The sequence below is a fragment of the Paramormyrops kingsleyae genome, chromosome 4, assembly GCF_048594095.1.
Source record: "Paramormyrops kingsleyae isolate MSU_618 chromosome 4, PKINGS_0.4, whole genome shotgun sequence".
In the NCBI taxonomy this organism is placed as follows: Eukaryota; Metazoa; Chordata; class Actinopteri; order Osteoglossiformes; family Mormyridae; genus Paramormyrops; species Paramormyrops kingsleyae.
In genome coordinates this window covers 35,331,560-35,354,655 of record NC_132800.1, presented here as the reverse complement: position 1 = coordinate 35,354,655, position 23,096 = coordinate 35,331,560, and the positions used below count along the sequence as shown (strand labels likewise).

The following is a 23,096-nucleotide window of genomic DNA, read 5'->3' as shown; positions in this document are numbered from 1 at the left end:
AATTAACATTTTCTTAACTATTGGGCATATGCTGGAATAGGAGGACCAGGAATAACAGGAACTGGCATTATAAGCATTTTAGCCCACATGCTTGAGACACAATGCATTAACAATGGCTTCTTTGGCTTCCCACCTTCTGCCAGTATGTTTCCGCGCATGAGAAAGAATCCCGTTATTTATTCAGAGACTTGGGAAGCTTTGCCACTGTCAGCTTTTTAATATTAATCACCCCGTGTTACTGTATAAAATTAATACACAAATACTGTCAGTATGCCTAACCCCCCCCCCCCCCCAGAACAAAGTCCGTCTAGTATGATGTGCGATGACAGCCCCCCCCCCCTCCCTCCCCCCCACTACCACCCCCACGGACAAACACCTCATGAAATGTTCCCCCTGCGGTGTTGCACAAATGATGGTCGCCATGGAAACAGCCCCTTGCTCCACGTGAAGCGCGAGGCCCCCTCGGGGGCCGGTCCAGCCGACCTTTCCCCAGGCGAGGGCGGCCCTGTTCAGGGGCACCGTCCCCCGCGCTGGAGGAGACCTTCATTTAGACTCCCGCCCGCGAGCAACACAATTACCGAAATGCGAGTTTCCGCCGCCACGGGCAGCCGGCTCTGCTCCTCCGAGGAGATGCCCGGGGCCTGCATGACATCTTCAGACCGGTCGGACTCCGGTCCCGGGATAAAGAGCCGTCCTCCACCGAGTTCAGCCTGCACTAGAGCAGATAGAGTCGCATTTTAAAATCCCTAATTCATATTTAAAATGGTGCCACCAGCAGCTACGACACAGGCAATTACTGTAGGTCATATTTAATAGTACACTTCAGCATAGCTCAAATTCCCGCAAACTTATTTCCAGAGTTGGGTGAAGTGATGATTATCTCTGTGATGGGATCTCAGAGGCAGGCAATTTTGTGGACTGTACTCGTCTATAGAAATTCCATCCTCCTCTGCAATTCCTGGGTTCCCATTCTCTTCTAAGCACAACCCAACCCCCCCTTCCACAGAGTGGACAGCTGGAGGTACCCAAGAAAAGGGGCGTCTTGGGAAGCGGGGGCCGTCTTGGTTTGGAATTACAAGTGGAACACATCTCTATAAAACACCTGAATAAAGTGAAAAGGATTTTGGGGAAATTAAATGTATATAAATAAATACACAGACTAGACATGCATATCAAAGATCTATCACAGACTTAGGGAAAAAAATTTAACTGCCTGGGCTGGAACCGGGCGGTGGTGGGGGGGGGGGGTTTGTTTTTTGTACTTTTGGGATGCTGAAGCCTAAACATGAGTTGACTGTGTCTGTCTGCGAGATAACAGTGCATTTATGTCGACGGAAAAAATAGCAATAAATGACTTGCGCTTGCAGTGGAACAAGTGCTGTCGCAGGCAGCCGGCGAGTTTGAGAATCCACCCTCCTCCGCCAGCCGCCGGCAGCAAAGACAACGATTCACTTCAAAGGCAGCCGTGACGAGGTCTCCAGTGAGATGCATCGCGTTAAAAAGGAGCACAGCGCCACCCATAGATGAATAAGCAGGGCAGTAAAATGACTCGAGCGTCTCTGACAGGCTTACGTACCAAAACCCGACAGAGCCAATATTCGGCCTGGGAGTCCGTCTGGGTCAGTTTCTATTGCTTCGGAAGCTTCCAGGTTCCACTTGTGTTCAAATAACATTTCAGCTCATCGTAGACTAATGCTGTGAAACCGGCCCTTGTGGCTGAACTACTGAGTTTGTCTTTTTAGTTGAATTATTTAATCTTCAGCTCATGTTTTTTGGGGGTATGCCTGCCGGTTGACACAAAGAACCTCCTCCAGCAAACGAGTTCTGAGTGTCATCGTCACACAAATTCCAAGGAGCAAAGTGTAATTCTTGCGCCGCTGTTGCAGAATAGGGGACAGGGGCGTAAGGACAGAACAGGACAAGCAGCCGTGCGATATGAGACGAGACTAATATGAATGAGCAATCAAGATGGAATAATGTGTGCGAGGAGGATAACGATGTAAATAGGCCACAGTATGATAAAATAAATACTGCAAATTGCAGGTCACCAGTTGTTCCGCGACCTGATGACTTGGGGAAAGAAGCGGTCCCTGAAACTGGCGGTGATGTACCGGTTTGACTTCCTGACTGCCCTGCCGCCACACAGCCCTATAGGCGACAGGGCTTGAAGCCCTGTGTGTCATCATCATAATGATCTGCCATTTGTGTCGCGGTGACCCTTCTATCGGTTGGTACCAAACAGGATAGCCTCCATTCACATCCGGCATTGATGAGTCCGAGCTCCCCAACACCCTGTTGGCGGTTCACAGCTGACCACGAGGTCCCCACCAGCCTTGCTGTTTCAGAGATGCTCCGGCCAAGTTGTCTGACCATAACGAATTGGCCCACGTCAAAGTCACTCAGATCTTTATCTCTGCCCATTTCTACTGCATCGAACATGTCGACTACGAGTGCCAAACCTTCGCTTACCATCTACTACATCCCAGACACTTGACATGCACCATTTTTAGAAGATACTCAACATTATTCGCTTCATATGGGGTCTTGGTGTCTACAGCATGCAGACAAGGTCAAGAGGTTCAGTTACCGTTTGGCTAAGCATCAGAACAACTAAGACACCCGATCTGAGCGTGTCGTGACTGCTGGTGCCAGACGTGGGGGTTCCAGCATCTCAGAAACAACCACCTTCCTGGTATTTTCCACACACTACTGTGTCTGGAGCTTACAGAGAATGGTGTGATGAACAAAAAGGTCCTGTCAGCAGGGGTTCTGAGGGTGAAAAGACCTAGTAAATGAACGAGGTCAGAGGAGGATGGCCAGATTCGTTAAAGGTAACATGAAGTCCAAGAGTGTGAAAATGAAAGCCTGGTATAACCATGGCATATGGAAAGATATCCCTGAACACACAACGCATCTACACCTGAAGTTACACGGATGAGTAAAGTTGATCCTACTTGGTATTAGCTAGGTGTACCTAATAAAGCGGCCATTGAGAGCCCTGCTCGTCTCATAACATTACAGTTGTTTCTAATTCATTTCTTTGCTTTCGTCTGCAGCATCATTACAAACGAGGCCACACCATACATTCCTGCAAGACAAAGGGAGGCAAAAATCACATTGTCGTCTTGACGATAATATGACATGAAGATAAAATCGGTTAGCGTTAAAAATACACGCTAACGCATTGACGCGACGTGTTCTTTTCTTCGGTGGATGAAAATGACCGTCAGACAGATTTAATTAACTTTTATAAAGAGCGAGGCCATTCATTAGCCCTAGTCACGCTAAAATTGGGGAAGGGAAAGGACTTTGTAGGCATTCTCCCACATGTGTGAGGCCACATTCCTAAGACGGTCGCACTGGTGTAACTTAAACCTGCTGGGCTACATGCTAATGACTTTAATCCTTGTCATAATAATTGGGGGGAAATAGATAGGGGGGATTAATTCATAGCAGGGAAAAGACAAAGAATAAAAGCCCAGATTAGTGTGACAAAGTTTTCTGGAAGTAATTATCCATTTTCAGGTCCTTTGCTTCATTCCCCGAAGATCTGTCGTGGTACCTCCGTGCAGATTCTCCGTCAGGGTAACTTTAAGCTTTGCTGGGCTGAAAGCCAAACTGAATCGAATCGAGAATTCAATTACAATCAAGGGGCTATTCGGCTGATAAAAATGGAAGGTGCAGAGACAAAGACCCACTGGGGCAAAACTCACCGGACCCCAGTGACTAAACTGAACTTGTTTATAAAGCCCAGGACTAGAGTTGCGTATTAAAGAAGCACATCTTGGTTTTTCATTAAACTGGCTTATCCCATTAAGGAACAGTAGGGGGCGCTATTCTCAAACTTCAAGAAACATTTCTCAAGTATAGTGGTCCCACTACAAAATGCTATAAAGATCAATAATACTGTGCACATGTAATTTTGACGTTTATCAAATGCCTTGATAATGGGTGATAACACATTCCACTATAACAACGAAATGAAGAGTTTGTGTTTCAGTCTTTTTTTCACCTTCATAGCAAGTTAAAACACGCTGCTCTCTCTGCGTAGGACTGAGTGCCCCATCAGTGACTCATGACCCATCATGCTTCACCGTGTCCAACGGAAAGAAATATATGCAAATGACCATACACTTCTGATCAATATGTCCTTCTAGATATTATATTTTGTATAATCTTCATAAGAATATAAATAAAATGATTAACTCGTGAAGAATGATATCATTCAGAGAAGCACAGTACGCCCATTAGCGGCTAACAGATAAGCCCAGCAGAGCCATCAGCTGCCATATTTGGATTATGGCATCAGACTCTTTCTGGTTCTTGACACCGATATGGAGAAACTATAGAGCCTCTAGACAGACAGACAGACAGACAGACAGACAGGGAGACAGACAGACAGGGAGACAGACAGACAGGGAGACAGACAGACAGACAGGGAGACAGACAGAGAGGTAGACAGACAGACAGACAGACAGACAGGGAGACAGACAGAGAGGGAGACAGGGAGACAGACAGGGAGACAGACAGAGAGGTAGACAGACAGACAGACAGACAGACAGGGAGACAGACAGAGAGGGAGACAGGGAGACAGACAGACAGACAGACAGGGAGACATACAGACAGACAGGGAGACAGACAGATAGATAGATAGATAGATAGATAGATAGATAGATAGATAGATAGATAGATAGGTGGATGGATGTATAGATAGATAGATAGGTGGATGGATGGATGGATGGATGGATGGATGGATGTATAGATAGATAGATAGATAGATAGATAGATAGATAGATAGATAGATAGATAGATAGATAGATGGATAGATGGATGGATGGATGGATGGATGGATGGATGGATGGATGGATGTGATACCCTGGGTGTTTATTACTATGCATACTTTACTGTTCTTGTATTGTCACGTACCCGTTTGACATCATCATTCATTGCTGAAATACAGTTCCAATACTTAAGAAAAGAAGTATGAAGGATGGCAAAACTCCTGGATGTCATTCTTGCCCCACATCAAATATTGAGGATGCATCAGTCACATCCTTGCCAACAAGAACAATCCCATGATTCACTGCATCCCAAGTTCTGTGTTTGGAGGTAAGCTGGCAAAGCCTTTCTTGCCAGGAACACAAGTATGTTCTTTGCATTCTTAGTGTCTTGTGTTTGCACTGAGTATTTGTATCTGTTCTGCTTTTGTTCTTCTCCTGCTGTACCAAAGGTGTCTGCCATTTAAGGTGCTGAGCCATAAACTCAGATCAAGTGCAAAGTGACTCGATGATGAAGCAGTGTGTCACCATGCCGGGCGAGAGACAAACTGTGAGTGGGTGGGCGGGAGCGAGGCGACGCTCGCGTGTGCCCAGGGGGAGCGATCCCGGCGGGGGCTGATCGCGCGGGAGGAACAGGACGCAGAGATAATGAGCATGCGGGAGGACTGGCGTCGGCACCCGTACCCACAGCCCCCACGGAGAATCAGGCCGCTTTTAACGACCCCGTACGCAGAAGCGCAAAGCCGTTGCCCTAACCCGACTCTCTCACCCAACACCTGCCATGCACACGCAGGTCAATGGGATCGCGTAATTAGTACTGGGACGGCCAACCGCCATCAATTCCATGGAAACAGAAAGGCTGCGGCCGAAGGTCAATGCTGAACCGCATGATGAACCAACAGTACCGTTAGCAAGATTCCAAGGGCAGCCATTTGGATGTGCTGGGTGGGCACCACACCCCCCCCACCCGCACCACCCACGCCCCTGCGGTACATCATAATGATATTCACAGAATCACCCTCAATGAAAGGATAGGGGCAGTTCGGTTTGGTTCCCAGCACCCGGTAAGGCACCTGCTACGCGCCGTGTGCTTTCATGAGCCATTACCGGGCCGGCAGCCGCAGGCGTGCAGGTGTGCCTGGCGAACATCAAACGGCGATGCTAAAACTCGACTTCTCTCCCAATAAAGCGTGCTTTGAAATGCAGCTGAAGGACACTTTGTTCTCAGCATCATACCTGTAGGCACGCCTGGACGCCGGCGCAAGCTAAGGTCTCGCCCCCTTGTCTGTGTTCTAGTCAGCCAAACAAATTGCGAGGTTGACACTTTGGCTGTAGTTATTTTGGCTGCTATTCTGCCCCACAAAGGCAAAACACAGTAACTACGCTGGCACTGAAACTGAGGAAAAGGCCTCTTTTGACTATCCACCTGTTTGTGGAGTAGACAGGGAAATGATAGTCTACTTATTCAAAACTGAGCATGGTGGAACTGAGATGTTTTCTCACAAGAACAAATGGAGCCTAAGAGACTCAGTTTTGGTCACAGCTCAATTTTGATAAATTATGAAGTTCTTTTGCACCATGGTGAATAATGATGGACATTTTGATCAATTTTTACCGTGGACTTGGTATTTAAAAACGCCTATACAGTTTTTTCGCCACCGACACGGTTTGTTCGTGTACGGACCCGCTGATGACTCTTGGCGATTCGACTTCGCATGGCGCCATTGTGGAGCGGTATTCTGGAGCAGCGATTCGGAAAAGAGCGACAAGGAACCCTTTGGGAGAAACTAATAATGCAAAAAGCAGGCGCATAGCTCGTAAAAATGAAGGCTGGCGGGGTGACCTCGCTCTTCAAACATTTGAGATGCGTGATGTCAACATGCATTTATTACACAGCGTTCTGAATGCATGCATCGTGACGATGAGGTTCAATGCACACAAAGCATGTTTACTTGCAGAAATGATTCTGCAGTGTATTCTGCCAAGTTCAGCCGCTGCTAGACATATGCTGACATATTTCAAACCATAACAATAATGATGGAACTGGAGCAGTAATACATATAAGTATTACTCATTGATGTGAGACCAGTAATCCTGTTTAACGCAGTATTAAGAGAAAAACGATGGCAGCACTTTACACTGCATGAAATGTGGAACCGATTACATATATACTAACACACTAATACACAGATGCTCACTAATGCACTCACTGATACACAAACTCACTAATGCACAATTACCCACACACATTCTATTACACACACTCTCTAATCCACACACAGACATGCACTCACACAAGCACATGCTAATACACACACCTGCTAAAACACACTAAAACACACACTTGCTAATACACACACGCACGCACACACGCAGAGCTGTGTTTGTGGGGCCCTCTCCCTCCTCTTGTATTCACCAGGTGTCGCCCATCAGCTCCAAGCACAAAAAACACTCACCAGATTCCCCAAAACTGTGGCTTGAAGAATGGCAGACAGACAGATGGGCAGAAAGACAGACAGACAGACAGACAGGCAAACAGACGGACAGACAGGCAGGCGAGCAAGCAGATGACCAGGCAAGCAGATAAGCAAACAGACAGGCAGGTAGGCAGGCAGACAGAAAAGCAGACAGATAGAGAGGCAGGCAGACAGACAGGCAGCCAAACAGGCAGGCAGACAGACAGAGAGGCAGGCAGGTTGGTAGACAGACAGGCAGCCAAACAGGCAGGCAGACAGACAGAGGGGCAGGCAGGTAGGTAGATAGACAAGCAGACAGAATGGCAGGCAGGCAGACACACAAACAGACAGGCAGACAAGCAGACACACATGCAGATGGATAGACAGACAGGCAGACAGACAGGCAGATAGGCAGGCAGAAGACAGACAAGCAGACAAAGAGACAGGTAAGCAAACAGCCAAACAAGCAAACAGGCTGACAGACAGGCAGGCAAACAAACAGACAGACAAACGGGCAGACAGGCAGCTTTCCACAGAGAGCCCTGTCCTGCCCTAATCAGCCTTGTAGCGAGACCATTAGGCACTCAGACGCTGGCCTGGCCCTAGCGTAGGGAATGGGGGGGGGGGGGCACCGGAGATCCCACATCTGCGATGCCCGTTTGACTGACAAAAAAAAAAAACCCACACGCTGCATTGTGAGGTGAGTGCATGTCTGTCTGGAGGCTTTTAGCATTCAGCGTGAACAATGGAGTCTTGAGCGTCGGCGACTGTCACACGGGCAGCCCGAGCCGGCGGCCGCGGAGCGTGGGCGGGGAAGTCCGCTGCCATCGCCATCACACACGCATCACACAGACAACGGCAAATATTTTGGCTGCATGACATCCTGCCTCAGTACCAATGCCCCCTCCCCTCCCCCCACCTGTACGCATGAAAAACTCCCCGGCCCTGATTTTGGATGGGTTTCCCAGGGAGATGCTTGGCACAGCAAGGTCCACCCCCCCGCCCCAGCCTCCGCCCACCTCCAGCCCACTCACAAAGCAAATGATTGGTTAATTAGCTTAACAGCAATGAATAAAACATCAATGTGTCATCAGAGGCAGAGTTTGAAGGGAGCTACTGGTGAGCTAATTTAGGCACCGAGCTCCTCGATCTCCACCAGGTTCCACTTGGAAAAGCACCACGCTGCTGAATTTCACTGGATACCACACCCTTGGGGGGGGGGGGGGGTAGACTCAATCATCTATCATCTGCCATTATGTTGGAAGTGAAACACGCAAACGATGTTACTACGGTCAGACAGTCCGGCGTGCACATTTTCTCACCAGATCAGCAGTACTTCTTAGTTTGTTGGTGACTTCAGACTCCTCCGGATAAAAATGCACGTGCCGCCGACTGCTGCTGCTTTATATAAAATCAAAGTCGCACGATTAAAAAGAAAAATCCAGCTGCGTTAGGCGCCTCGGCACACATAAAACATTCATTAAGTAAATGCAGCGCCCCCTAGCTTCAGCCGCCGCTCGTGGTACAGACCGAAAGATTCTAAATCGGTGCACATCAGTAAATTTCAGCTCCATTGTGTTTATAAAGACCTCTGAGTGCAAAGAAAAATCCATGATATTACGCGCACTAAATTGATAAAAATTGAAAATAATCCCTAGAATGGTTGTGCTATGCTGTATTGAGGCTGACAATATATGAATGCCCATTATGAAGGCGTAATGGATGGATCTCGCTCCTACATCCAGGCCGGGGCCTCGGCTCGCTGGAAGTACTAATGGTCACCGAAATCAAAGCGGCCGAATCCTTTCAGACGTCACCATCGATCCGTACCATTCGTTTAACGAGTGGAAGGCCACCTGCTTGAACCACAGCCAAAGATTAATGAGGCTGCCTGTTTTTGTTTCCACAGAAAAATGTTTTATATTTTCACAAAACCTTTTTCTGAGTGACCATACCAGGAGGATGCGTGCAGGGCCCTTCACAAATACCCTGCCGGAGCCCAGCGATGTATCCAAACAATAATGTGGTTAATTCACCTGAATCTACTGTCCAGTCACCTCTACTTCCTGTCCAAATACTAGTCTAACTAGGGTTACCTCATCTGGATCTACTGTCCAGTCACCTCTACTTCCTGTCCAAATACTAGTCTAGCTACGGTTACCTCATCTGGATATAGTGTCTAGTCCCCTCAAATTCCTATCCAGCTGAACATCTAACTATGGTGCAGGAGGCCAGTTCCTTGGCATCACAAATCTCTCAAAGGGCCCAATGGACTGTTCTCATATCACATTTTGCATTTTCTCACACTGCAAGAACAATTAGATCATTTCCTAAGATTGACCGAGCGAAAGGGACAAAATTAAACTTTGCCAACTGGACACTGCCACTATTGTGGTCGCATGTAATGCATCGTGGCAAAGCAGCATTGCTATGAATATAATACTGCATTGCTGCTGAAGAGCAGAGGGCCGATGTGAGAAAAGTTTCCTCGCTTCTCTCAGTAAGGGAAAACGGCATCATGGGCCAATATCTTGGAGACGGCTGTAAATTGCATATTGATTCAGTGCAGGGAAGACATGCAGGCCTCTGTGGACCTGTGAGGCTGCAAATGTCTTTATCATGAATATTCCGAATGTGCCTGCACTGCAGTGGATTGGATGAGGTCAAACGCAGTATTTGACACATAATCCGTGAGACTTGTTGGTGTTCTGGATAAATCTGGAACCCCTCACTAGCAAACACCGGTAACAGTCCGCATGCAAGAAGGAGGACCTTTGATCTTACCCCCAGGCAATTGATCGGAAGAATCGCATGAAACAGATGACGGAGTCAGTGTGCATGGCTCTGCAAACCGTAGTGCAAGGGAGAGGTTAGTGAGATAAGTGTAAATTCAACACGTCCACAAACAAACGAAACATGGTTCAACTATGGACTATGAACTTCTAGATATCCAAAAAAAAATCCAAGATGTCATGTGTGAGCTGGGCATTTTGTGTGCGATGCCAACCTAACCTTCAACATCTGTTTGACGGCCAAGTTCATCCACCTGCACGCAAAAGCAGCTGGCCCCTGTCACCTAGATGGTGTCTCCAATCTTGGATCCCATGAATATTAAAAACGCCCATCACCTCCCGCCCTGAGCTCGTACGCCTCACAAATGGCTGCACTGTCCCCGGCTTGGTTCGTCTCTGTGTGCCGTCTTCCTCCCTCACCGATGACACGGAGCTCGCCACACCATAATACATTCCAGGCATGAGTGTCAACAAGCATCGCCGCGGATAAACTTGCTTCTTGCCGTGGACGATAATACGCACATTGTTATGTAGATCTGCGGGGCAAGTGACTCCGGCCGCGTATCCTTTGTGAAGGTAATCCAATACAAAGGGAGACACGGCTCCTCGTAGAGCCCCCCAGAAATGTGGATATGACTCTAATTAATGTTGGCCTTGTGTCTGACTCCAGCAGTCGGAGCTCATTCGGGATGACGCCTGCTCCTGCCTGATAATCACGGACCCCTGTCCTGGCCTCAATTTTATTGGGGTTTTTTCTCCGATTCCATTTCCCCGGTGGGAGAGAGTGATGCCGAGGACAGGTACCACCCAGGGAGGTCTGAAACCCCCCCCCACACACACACATACACATTACCAGGTCAGGTGGCTGTTCGCTTAGCATGCTGCGTAGGTGGGGGAGGCAATGTGCTCCCACCCAGGCATTCAGCAAAAATTTTATTCTACACAAATACCATTGTGCCAAAAAGAGTCACTGGGAATTGCCCCCCCCCCCCCCACAACACCGTATAATACTTCCTGCTAATGCACTCATACTCAGTTCTGCTGTAAACGGACCGTGTTTTAAGTCAGTGCCTATGTACCTAGCCAAGTAAAACCATAAATACATTAATTAGCACAACCCATCCATCCATCAACATCCATTTCGTGTACTGTCTGTATTCTCCTTGCTCTTGTGTTTTATGAGTTGTTGCAGCACCAGAATGTAGATCAATAAAATCACACTTAACAACTCAACAATTAGCAATTACTATTATTTTTGCTATAATTTCTGCTAATACCAACTACCATCATTCTGCCAATCTCTGTGCAATTATGCAAACCCAGTGAATAAGATAATGTCTATAGCACTGATCTAGCGAAATCAAGAGATTACAGTCACTGGAGCCACACTTGTTTAAACAGAAGCCTTGCATATCTGTCTGTGTATTCAGACTGAACATAGTCCTTCACCCCCAGCTTAACATTAAACACGTCATTAAAATAACTTTGGGAGTTTGACGTTAATTCTGTCACCATGTGACAAGCTGCACGCAACCCAATCACTTACCTCCTAAACAGACCCCCCCTCCCCAAACCCTCTTCTGCCATTTTAAACTTTTTTTTTTGCAGAATTCATTCTGCATTTTGTAATTCTGCCAATTATGACTGTAGGGAACTTTCGTTTACATGGAGAGCGGCACTGTTGAAAATATCCATATTTGAGTGACTAGGCCCCTAGCCAGACGTCGCTGTGATCTTTCCAGTGTTTGAGAGAAAAGGCTTATTCAAATATTCTCCGGATTCAGGCACTTTCATAATAACATATTACAACAGCCCTCTTAAAGCTAATTTCTATTCAACTCTGTTGTGTAATTAACAAGTAATCAACCAGACCTGTCGCTCATCATCCTCACAGCCCCAAACTGTTATGATTTTGTACATTTTTTAATCAACAAAATTGTTAGGGTTACACACAAGATTATTCAATCAGCACATACTAAAGCACTTTTTCACATTCAGCTCCCTGTCGAGCAGATCCTCCGCCTCCCCCCCCAAAAAAAAAAAAAAAGTTCCTGAACGAGATACCTCGCAGTACAATGATACTTACGGGAAGCAAAATACTCTCGTGACTCATTGAGAATTACTTTTAATGATCCGTCGTTAAGAGGACACGTCTAAATGTTCACTATTCCGACAACTATAGAACAATCTCAGGCTGCAATTTTTCTCCAAAATTCAAAAGAAAGTTTATGAACAACGCCCCCCCCCCTCCCAAAACAGATAAAATTCACAGACCCATTGTACCATATACCCCATTATCTTTCACATCCCGAGAACTGACCTTCCCTGGCTCTACACCTCCTCCTGTCATATATTGAAATGCCCATCAGCTCACCTCCACTCCTCTCCTCTTCATCCCGGCCCATTGCCAGGGGAGCGCGGGGAGGAAGGGCGGAAAAGCCGCCGTTTTGCCGGCTCCCTCCCGCTGCGCGTCAGCTCGGCACCCGGCGGCTCTCCGTGTCAATCAGCACCCCATTAAAGCGCCCACATTATACCCATGCATCGCCTGTCACCCGTATCTGGGTGTACTGAACCCATCCGTATGCGGGCCGTTTGCACGGACTGCGCGAGCGCGGCTCCTCCTATGTATTCCAGACTGATGTTTGCGGTTATTATAACTGTTACTGCACGACTGACCTTGAAGGGTTTAGGATTAAACATTCACACCATACTGCACACGGTGGCCAGGGTTGCGGACCCCGCAAGCACCATATGCGGATTTCCCAGCAATAAACATCGGTGGACGCCGAGCGGTTCTTCCCGTTTGACAGACGAATATATATTCATCGTATATTTACAAGCTTGCTTAACGTAAATAACGATAGTCGGCGGATGGATTACGATTCAAACGGTGCGATGATAAGGTTCAGGTCCAAGACCTGTTCTTCTCTGTTTGCATGGATAATCTTATCTGAGGTATCGGTGGACATTTCCATTATGCTGGTAATACAGATTAGCGGTCAACACGGGCCAGTAATGAGTAATGGGTGAAGATTTCATCATTATTTCCTAGTAAATAATCAAAAATTATGACGGAAGTAGGTAGTACGCAAGAGGGGAGGGGGACTTCGTAAAAACTATACCTTTCTGTTGATTGCATGTTAAAATTAGAAATCTGTGCATGGCTGTGCAGAGTTATAATGTGATGCATCAAATAACTTTTCAAATAACGTTGAGTATTTCATATATTAAATGTATTTCCCGTGTCACCTTACCAAACGAAGTTGAGGAAGTGGGTCAGCTTCTTTCTGCCACCAAGGACGCAATACTGATTCCCAACACGGCAATCCCATTTTACAACACCCACCCTCAGTGGAGAGATGCATCTTTCCTTCTGGGGTAAGGAGACACTCTAAGGAGTTCCGCCACGTCCCATGGGTGTAGTGAGTGCGTAATATGCTGGTTTTGTATCACGATAAGTGCAAAAAAACAAATTTACAAAATGGGTCCCAGTGCAGCAGAATTTCAAATCCACCCACATAATGTGGTGAGGGCACTTGGGAATTTCTTTTAAGTTAACTTTGTGTCATTTGATCAGTTCTCTCCGCCCCTCCCCCCACCCCAGGAAAATATATATATATATTTAGTCAGCGGGGTAATATCTGTTCTACACTGCAACCTGATTGATATATTTCCCTTGATATTGCAATACTATCAGTCTGTATTGAAACTTTTTAGACCATCCCTAGGAGGCCAATCAATTACATCTCTATTTGCATATTTGTACTTCCTGTTTGTATATAATGCATCGGGAGGGAGTTACATACTGCACTCCCCTAACTTTTTGCACTGCCTCTAGTCTCCCCCCCTCCTTGGCTGTGCTGCCTGGAGACCCAGATATATCAAGAAATTCCCCCTACCCTGCTGCCGGCGACGCCCCTGCTGTCTGTGACGTCCTTCCGCGTCCTTCCGGCCTGCCCGCCCTTGTCCCTGTGATGTCTCCCTTTCCTTCCTTGCTGCTGTACCGCTGTTCATTCGGTCGTCAGAAGCAGCACCAGCAACTGCGTGCCATCGCATTGAGACTCAAATCTTAAAATTTGGACAGTGTGAATTTGCTCGTTTGACTCCCTCTGCCAGCCCCCGGAGGTTGGGCTCCCCTTTTGAGTTTGGTTCCTCGCAAGGTTTCTTCCTTCTAGGGAATTTTTCCTTGCTACTGTCCCCTCTGGCTTGCTCACTGGAGGTTTTGGGCAGGGATAATGTAAAGCACTTTGAGACAATGTAATATTGTGAAAATGTGCTATAAAAATAAGACTGAATTGAAATTGAATTGAGTTGAATGATCTCACTCAAGTATAAGACTTCCTTTAGTCTACAAGCCAAAGACAATTCACCAAGAATTACAGATCCAAAACAATTTTTGTACCAGATTAACAGTTACTTACTATCTCATCTGAAGTTTTCACTCAAAGCAACCCACTGAAAATGTTGCCTGACTAGTCAGCTGGTTAGTCTGAGTCCATGTGAGCCGGTTAGTCTGAGTCCATGTGAGCCGGTTAGTCTGAGTCCATGTGAGCCAGTTAGTCTGAGTCCATGTGAGCCGGCTGCATTGACTAGTACCTGTACTGTTGTACAACACGAGGAGAAGTTTCTCATCTCATTCCTCTGTGTGATACGTCTCGATGGCACCACCACAGTGCTAAACATCCACAAAACTCAGTGTTATTTTGCCTATAAAAAACTGACAAACTTTCACACATCATTTTGATTTTATAAGATGTTGAGTTTGATATTATTTAGAATGTTATTAGTTAACAGGGATGCCAAGTTTCACGCATCTGGGCCGACACTCAGACTTTCAGACTCTCACACTCATGCAAGAAATCTTATGGCAAATCTATATTATTCCATTATTAACCTAAAATTAGCTACATCAAAAGCATTGGGGGTAGTTTGCAAATCCTACAGATGGTTTACAAGGTAGTGAACCTGTTGCATACATATAAATGTGTGTGCAGACTTGTCTCAAATTGAAAATCTCATTCCAGCCAGTTGACCAAAGTTGGTGACCCTGTATAAGGTGCTAATTTTGATCCAAAATATTTACTTAAAAAAGAAAACTGACACATGGACCACTGAGCCTAAATAATCCTCAGAGGCATCTCAAGGAGTCAAGGGCAACATTCTCCAAAAACCAGAAGTACAGCCGAAGCAAAAAGCACTGCTGTTCTCTTAAAGATGATGAGAAATTGATATATTTATATCCCCATCAGATTAGACCACTGCCCTGGCTTACCAAGGGACCACTCAAATCGAGACTACCCCGGCCCCACGACCTTGCTTTTGTCACAGTACGATGATCCCATCCACCCTCTGCTCTTCAAACGACCACTGCCCCTCCAGCTCAGAGCAGATCTAGGTCGTGAGCGTCGCGCTGCCGTTCAGACTCGCGAGCGCTCGGCCGATTCCCTGGCGCTTCGTGTTCCTCTCCTGCCCTCAGCCGCTCCTTCCCCCATTCAGAGACTCTGCCGTACATGGCGTCTTATGGCGGATCCATTTGTTGAATTGTGACCGCACATTTGCTCTGTTATTATCTGCATTATAATTAGCTGGCATGCTCCTCTGTTTTACATGTGAGCCAGCAAGCAGAGAGCTGCGCTCCCGTTTCCTCATAATAACATGCAATTTTCCAGGAATCACTTCCTTCCTCAAAAAATGTCAAAGAATTTTTAAGGGCTTTATACCCCCCACCACTGACCTTTTTCTTTTAAATTGATTGATTCCCTCCAAAACAAATACACCCTGTAAACTCTTTTTGGACTTTGATAGGAATAAATTTCATAGATCGATGGCAGAGTTAATCAGACATTCCTCTCCGCCACTGGAGTATCATGCACAGGCCCTAATCCAGCCGTAAATTACACTTGGCGTGACTTAAAACATATTTGTCAACAGCTGTCCACTCAGTCGCAGATGTATCTTGCTAGTTCTTTGGCAGAAAGAGCAAAACGAAAAAAAAATAAAATAGCAAACATCACAGCAGAACCACCCACAGCCGTGCAATATGCTGTGATTTACACATGGGCCCGAGTTACCCTGGGTGACAGCTGCAGTGTTTTCCCTCTGCATGGGGCCCCCCGAAGTCTGGGGGGACACAATCAATCAGCACTCTAAATAGGAAGTAAACGTGTTCCTTATTTAGGAGACGCTGAAGCTGCATGCTATGCTAACCAGCTAGCTGGCTAGGATAATCTGACTCTACTCGTAAGCTATTTATTTGGGTTTTTTTTTTAAACATTTGAGAAGGGCCTCAAAAACAACTAAAATCACCCTGCTGGATGGTAACTATAAATATGGCCAGAGTCCTCAGCAGGAAAACTACAGCTCAATAGGAAGTCAAGGTCAGGTTGAAGGTCCCACCGCGTAAGACCCAGGCCTAGAAAAATCATTGGCAATGCAGTATAACAGAGAATACTGGTGCTGATCCGGTGAGGGCGACCCACTGAGAAACAAGGAAATACAAATGGAAAATAAACTGGCAGAATCATGGTTTGAGAGTTTGGCCTCAGTAAGTCTATGAGTAACGCTTCAGAAACCTAGCATTTAGCTACATGCGGTTCCCCGGCCCACAGCTTCCTGTAACCACCAATTTCAATCATTTCCTGATGTCGTGTGTTGTGTCCGAGTCAAGAAAACAGGGCGAGCCACATGAATTCAAAAGATTCCCGCTATTAAACGTGTTGCCCGCAGTCCAAAGATACCCGCAGGTCCAGAATTCTTAACCTTGCGAACAGCCACAGCTGTGATCACACAGGCCCGGTTTCTCAGCAATCTGCCCTCGAGGCTTGTTTACCTTTCTCACTCGATCCAACCTCCTCTACTTAGATAGTGCATGTTCACTTGGTACGGCGCATCAGACCAGCTGACTTTCAGCGACTAAATTTGCTGGTGGGAGTGCCTGGCGTGGACCAGTCATAACTAATAAGTGTTGTATAATCAACAATCACCATTTGTTTCGAGTTTAATACTAGAGGTTTCAGACAACAGCCACAACATTGACGTTCAACGTTTGACACCCCCACACCAAGCCGAGGCAAAGGGGGCCACATCAAGCTGTCCTACGAGATTCTTTTGCCAGAGCAAAAAGCGCTATAACACAATCGCATGGCCAACTTACCCTCTAACATTCCTCTTCAAATTGCCAGGACGAGTTCCAGTGGAGACCTCACACGTCTGTACCTACAGCAGAGCTGTAGATGGTCAGTTGTAAACCATGTCCAGGAACTGTGACCTTAAAATTGTGCCTTGGGACCTTGCAGGTTCCCTATTTGTGGTGTGCAGGGCAGCGTGGATTTAGACAAAGTTTCTTTAGACAGTGTCAACATTTACTGCCCTCAGGCGGGGCTAAAGGCAAAGACATCGCCTCAATTTATTCTATTACGGATTACTTTCACTAACAAGATGGACAGTGTAGGACAGAAAAACACAACAAATTTAAATAGAGTTTATCAAAACGTTCCGGTGACACACTGCCCAGAAACACAGGAAAATCACAGCAGCGGGACTGTCGGCAGATTCACAAAGTCATTGAGAATTCCATGTTTCCTTTGTTGACTTTCAGTTACAAATGCCTGTGTAAAAGGCCGCTGTTAAACGGCTAATCGCCATGGTAACAAACTGCTGCTCTGTGGGGGGCTTAATTAGCCAGGCAACAGGTGCTGGGGAAATGTGGGCCAATCGGAGGGTTAATTTGCATGCACCATGCATCGCCCCAACCACGATGTGTCTGGGATGGGGGCCCAGGAGTGATGTGACGTCAGGCGTTGGGTCACCTAGTTGATAAGGATGCTGACTGAAGGTCACAGGTTCACATCCCAGTGGGTCCCTTTATCCAGGCTGTTCCCGCTGTATGAACTGAATAATATTGTGGCGTCTTTGTAAAAAAGCCAGCTAAACTTAGAATTATTGTAGTGGCATGTTTAATATTTCATCAGTATGGAAGATACGCCACAATAGCGTAGCATTTATTTATTGTTTATGCTGACAAAAATGTCAGTGATTCCTCTCCAATGGAGACCCTCACAAGGACAAACAATGGGGAGATAACGAGGAATGATGGATGGAAGCTTCTACCTGACTTTTAGGTTAATTGGCAAACTGTTCAATCTCAATTTTAGCCTCATTAATAGCTTGTCTACTAATTTCAAGTCTTGCACTTGTTAAAGGATGGAGTCAGAGTTAAAGAGGAATACATTTTCTGGTTCACACAGGATCACCTTGGTCACTCGGGAAGAATATCATGGTCTCTCTCTCCATTGAGATCGTCGGTTTGGACTCGGTGTACAGATACGTGTACTGCACTTACGATCTCGTCACCTCCTCCTGCTCTTTACTTCCTGACAGAGACGTCTGTGTTCATGAGATGTAGCGATGCTGATTTGTTCATCCCGCCCACTTAGAAAATCATACTGTCGGGAATAAAAAAAACAAAAAAACGCATCTCACGCTGTTCTTATTGATTATGCGGTTCAGACTCGGGATGCAACAGCTATTCTATCTGTGTAACCATTTTAAAAAAAGAACTAGCCCACATAATTCCACTCCAGCACAATAGCCACTATTGAAAATCCAATACGATATATGTTATATGAAAAAGACACTTAAAAGTCATATGAATGGACGTCACAATGGTATTCATGCTGAATTAATCATCCTTTGATAAAAATGGGTTTCTTACATTACATGATTTTTTTTTAAGCTCAAATCATATCTGTTCTTACTAGCAAAAGCTTTTAGAACAAAAGTAAATGCTTTTCTGTGAGCATTAATATAAGATATATATTTCATTTAATATAATATTTAATATAACAGCAGGATCTATTTCTGCCAGCACACCAATGTTCATTGTCAAAATGTGCATAGCGCTGGGAAGACTGACAGAAATCCTTTATATGCTCTCCAAGAATCCATGTAGACTTGCCAGCACTTAATAATAAATAATAATAATAATGACAACAACACAAATACATTTAGGACTTGCTGTACGAGTACTTTTTTTCCAATTTGGAACTCGCTTCCAACAATTTCCAGGGTCACATCATTCGATACGAATTGTGATCCCACACCAGAATATTAATGCTGCCCAACGCAGACCCGCAAAGCATAAAAGGATCTATTTTTGGTGGAGTGTCCGTCATTACAGTCATTTTGAAGGAGTGGCTCGGACTCCCATTGAAATAGATGTCCCTCGCTTTCCCATTCGGCGCCGAGCGCGCCTCTCCCAGCCGCGAGAGCCCAAATATTAACCCAGCGAAAACCTTTTTGTCACTTTATACCCATGAATGTTTTGAATATTTTCAGTGGTGCCTTAGGGAGAATCACCCAGGAAAGGAAGCAGATATATCAGCTGTAATAAAAAATGTCTCTTTAAAAAACACCATTTCCATCCATCCAGGTTTGTTTTTTCTGGTGCCCAATTCAAAAAGTAATTTCAGGGCCCTCTGCATCCTTCCTTGTGTAGTGACTGTTTGTGGCCAACAGGGGGGGCCTTCAAACTTCAGAGGCCTTATGCAAATGTGTGGCTTTACTGCTCATCCAATACGAAATAAAGGTGAGCCTGGACAGGAAGAATTGAGGCTGGGGATCCGCTGGAGAGGATGTCGGTCCTTCAGTGGGAACACGCAAAATCACATATCAAGGGCACCTTAAAGATACCAGGTCACCTAACCACTGGCTTTTAGGCCGACAGACAAATGCCCCCTTGAACACGGGAAGAACACGGCAGCTCCACATGCATAGAGCGGCCACGCATCGCTCCCTTTCCAGCAGAGGCAATGAAAGATTGGTATTGAGTACTCTACGGTATGAAAAGTACGTCAACCACTTCTCCTCACTGATTAGGGGGCTGTGGAGCGTCGTCGTCCATTTGGCTTATTAGCCTGCACTGTTTCTTTTTCCACTTTTTAAAACGGTCAGCTATTCAGACGATCCTAGACGCGCAAACGCACAGAATCGCACACGCACACACATGCAGGGAGATTAGCACGGCGACAGCCTGAAAGAGCTCTAACAGGAGCAGCAGTTACCTTAGAGAAGCAGCAGAAAAAGCTGTAGTTTATTTAATCATCACTCCTGCAGCACCTTTCAATTGTTTAATTAAAGGGAAATTAATTAAGGGGCCCCCTTTTTTTCTTCAGATCCAGATTAACTCCGGAAATTACTCTGGAAAAACTAACACATTCATGTTTACCGTGCCACTAAACACTGCGTGGCTGAAACGTAACGAGAGTCTGTTTAATGCATGAATTGCGTGTTGTGAATAAACAGATGCGATGCTGCGATTGCCTGGCATGGTGTCCAAGGTGTGCCAGCCTCGTGCCCCTCGCTTTGCCAGGGACTCCATGCAGGATAAGTGGTTGGAGAATGGACGCATTAAACACAATGTATAGAAGATTTCAAATGCAAAAATTTAATTTCCACAACAAAGAAATAAATTGGTCGTAATCTGCCTGCAGTAAATGACTAAGCTGAAGGAGCCAATCCAGTTTACACAAATTGACGTATTTTGAATGGATGCAGTTAATTTAGCCTATTAGAAGGCCTTTTTTGTCCAAACAGGGGGTCACATGACATTTTTGTTTTGACATTTCAACATGATAGCTGTAACTAAAATAGCAGCCGCATTAGCCGGTTAGTGTGTGGTAACGGGAGAGCGGCACCTTAGCTTTTATTGCTTTGATTCTTTATGCCTGTGTTTTTTGGTGCGGCCAGACAGAACAGCCTCGTGTCGCTACAGTCGTGACATTCTGTGGGGGAGACGCCTTTTGTTCCCTGTTCCAAGCAGGTCTTGCGTCACGAAACGCAAAAAGAATCATGGTCCTCCTTTCACTGGGTCTCACCCCTCCCTCCCAGGTATTCATGCCAATCAAAGACTCTGCCATGTGATTGGACAGGAGGGTTCTGATAGGCGGGTCCTGAGGAGATATGCCACTCCCCCAAGTTGTGCATTAAAAAGTCTGGCGGGGAAGCCTGTACACGAGCTTGCGATAACCCCATAGCGGTGGCTGGAGTGAGCCCCAGGCCACAATCATCGCCCTGGCTGACGGTGGAGGCCATCGGTAACTCGGAAGCAGGCTGCAATAATCACAATCTAGGATGAGGATGAGAGCCTCCTGATGGGCAAGAAGTCTGCATATTTATAACCAAAACTGTTTAATCCCAAATTATTAACAAAATACACACACAAACATATATGCATGAGTATATACAACAAGTGGATCAACAGGTTTTGTTTTCATGCATATGTACTACTTCTGATAAGGGAACACAGGTGTTCCTTTTCACAAGGCTTTTGGGAACATTAATAAACTGTGGTATACATATTAGCCCCCCCCCCCAACCGCACACCCCCGCTCCACCTATGCATCAAATTTACTGGATGACCTTTACTCAAGCCAAATGGCTCTTGGAGAATGGCAGCCAGAGACAAGGGCCAGCTCTTTTGTAAGAGCAGTCCAATCTGACATTCACTAGCTTCAAAAGGAAGGACTCAGGATTTTGTTGCTCAGTCGGACCCATTAGAGGAACTGGCATATGCTTTGTAATTGACTTCATTGCCATATATATTCTCTTTTACTCAGTCTTTTAGTCTTGTTTTTCCCCTTTTCTCATGGATTATTATGAATAAACGTTTTATTTTAAAATAATTACAGTTGTATAATAGCGGAGTTAGCTGTTGCAGTCGTGAAAAGGAACTGTACACCAGAAAAACGTGGCTATGCGGACAGCGTTTTCTATTCAGTGTCTCCCGAAAAGCTCTGAATTGACGAATCTTATGACGCCAGAGTGACGTAAAATAGTCTGGCATATTAGCACAGTTTCACTGTATTATTAGGAAAATGTTAAAATAACCAGGAAAAGACCTATTTATAAATTCAACAACTTATAATCACGAATGTGATCTACGATGGAAATCTAAGATGTAAATATTACTTGTTCGTTATGTAAGTTATAACCTAGCCAACTTTAAGTTATTGTGCAGTCTACTTGAATACCTTATATAGACAGAAACAGCATCCCATTTTACATGCAAAATTTAAAGTTAAAGTTACGTTTTTCGTAATTCTGTTGCATTTATTTGCCTGTCACAAATGCACCTGTCGTCATGTAAAAGTACACATGAATCAGTTTTTATGAGAGAAAATAAACTGCACCCCGTCAGCCGCCACTTTTCCAGTCAAGCGGCTTATTTATCTCTGCGCGTTTTCCTGAAAAATCACGGTAAAAAAAATTGATTCAGAAACTAATACCTCAGAAAAACACCTGCAAGGGACAAGCAGATCATTTTATTAGTAAATTATTTACATGGTTTAATGTCAGTTGCACTCAACGAGGACGTTTTCCATCGATTCGGTTATGTTTATAAAGGGATAATCGTACTGTTTTTGGAAACACGCCTACAGTTTAGATAAGAAGAGTGAATTACCTTACTATTGTTAAAGTTTGGGCAAAATGAAACAGCCAAATAACATGACGATTAAACACACGTTCGATGTTAGTTTTCAGTTTGACATCTGAAATATTTTTATTTCATATAATAAAATGCACGAGGAATTACATTTTCGAGATATCTCTTGTACAATCCACTCTTTATATTAAATTATTGCATCTTTGAAATATTTTATCCCTCATTTAATCTTTTTCGTAAAATGACTTTACTGCGGTAGGCAACGAAATGGCCGGCATATCATATATATTCAAAAATCCAACAGATTTTACTTCAAACGAAACTGAAAAATCGAACCATCAGATCTAAGTTTTAATACATAGTCGCAGCAACGTGTATTTGATGTATGATACAAACTAAATATAAAGATATAGAAATGTAATCTTGCTCATTTCATATGGTACACTGGTTATTTTAACTGTGCATTTCTATAATTCGAACTGCACGATGAGACTACAGCAGTGTTAAATTTATGCAGATACACCAGTGTGCGGAAGATCATATCTGCACGGAATAATAGGAGCGGACCCTGTCAATCCCTTCGCACTTATCCTCTAGTTTCTGCTGGCGGCGCCGTGTACCGGGTTCC

The 23,096-nt window shown here is 45.3% G+C and overlaps 1 protein-coding gene and 1 long non-coding RNA gene across 3 annotated transcripts in view; one reads left to right on the top strand and one right to left on the bottom strand.

Annotated features, from left to right (window-relative positions):
• LOC111845855 (oxysterol-binding protein-related protein 1) overlaps positions 1-23,096 on the bottom strand; it is a 49,466-nt gene that overhangs the window by 25,543 nt on the left and 827 nt on the right. Inside the window, exon 2 of one of the 2 annotated variants that reach the window (XM_023815544.2) lies at positions 14,623-14,701. The gene's annotated coding sequence lies outside the window, so the exon portion shown is untranslated. Of the gene's footprint in view, positions 1-578; positions 676-14,622; positions 14,702-23,096 lie in introns of those variants that run through there. The other variant, XM_023815545.2, reaches the window with a different exon arrangement.
• Positions 12,924-14,131, top strand: LOC111845859 (uncharacterized). Its single transcript, XR_002838746.2, has 3 exons — positions 12,924-12,981; positions 13,290-13,404; positions 13,865-14,131. It is a non-coding gene; the product is annotated as an uncharacterized lncRNA (long non-coding RNA).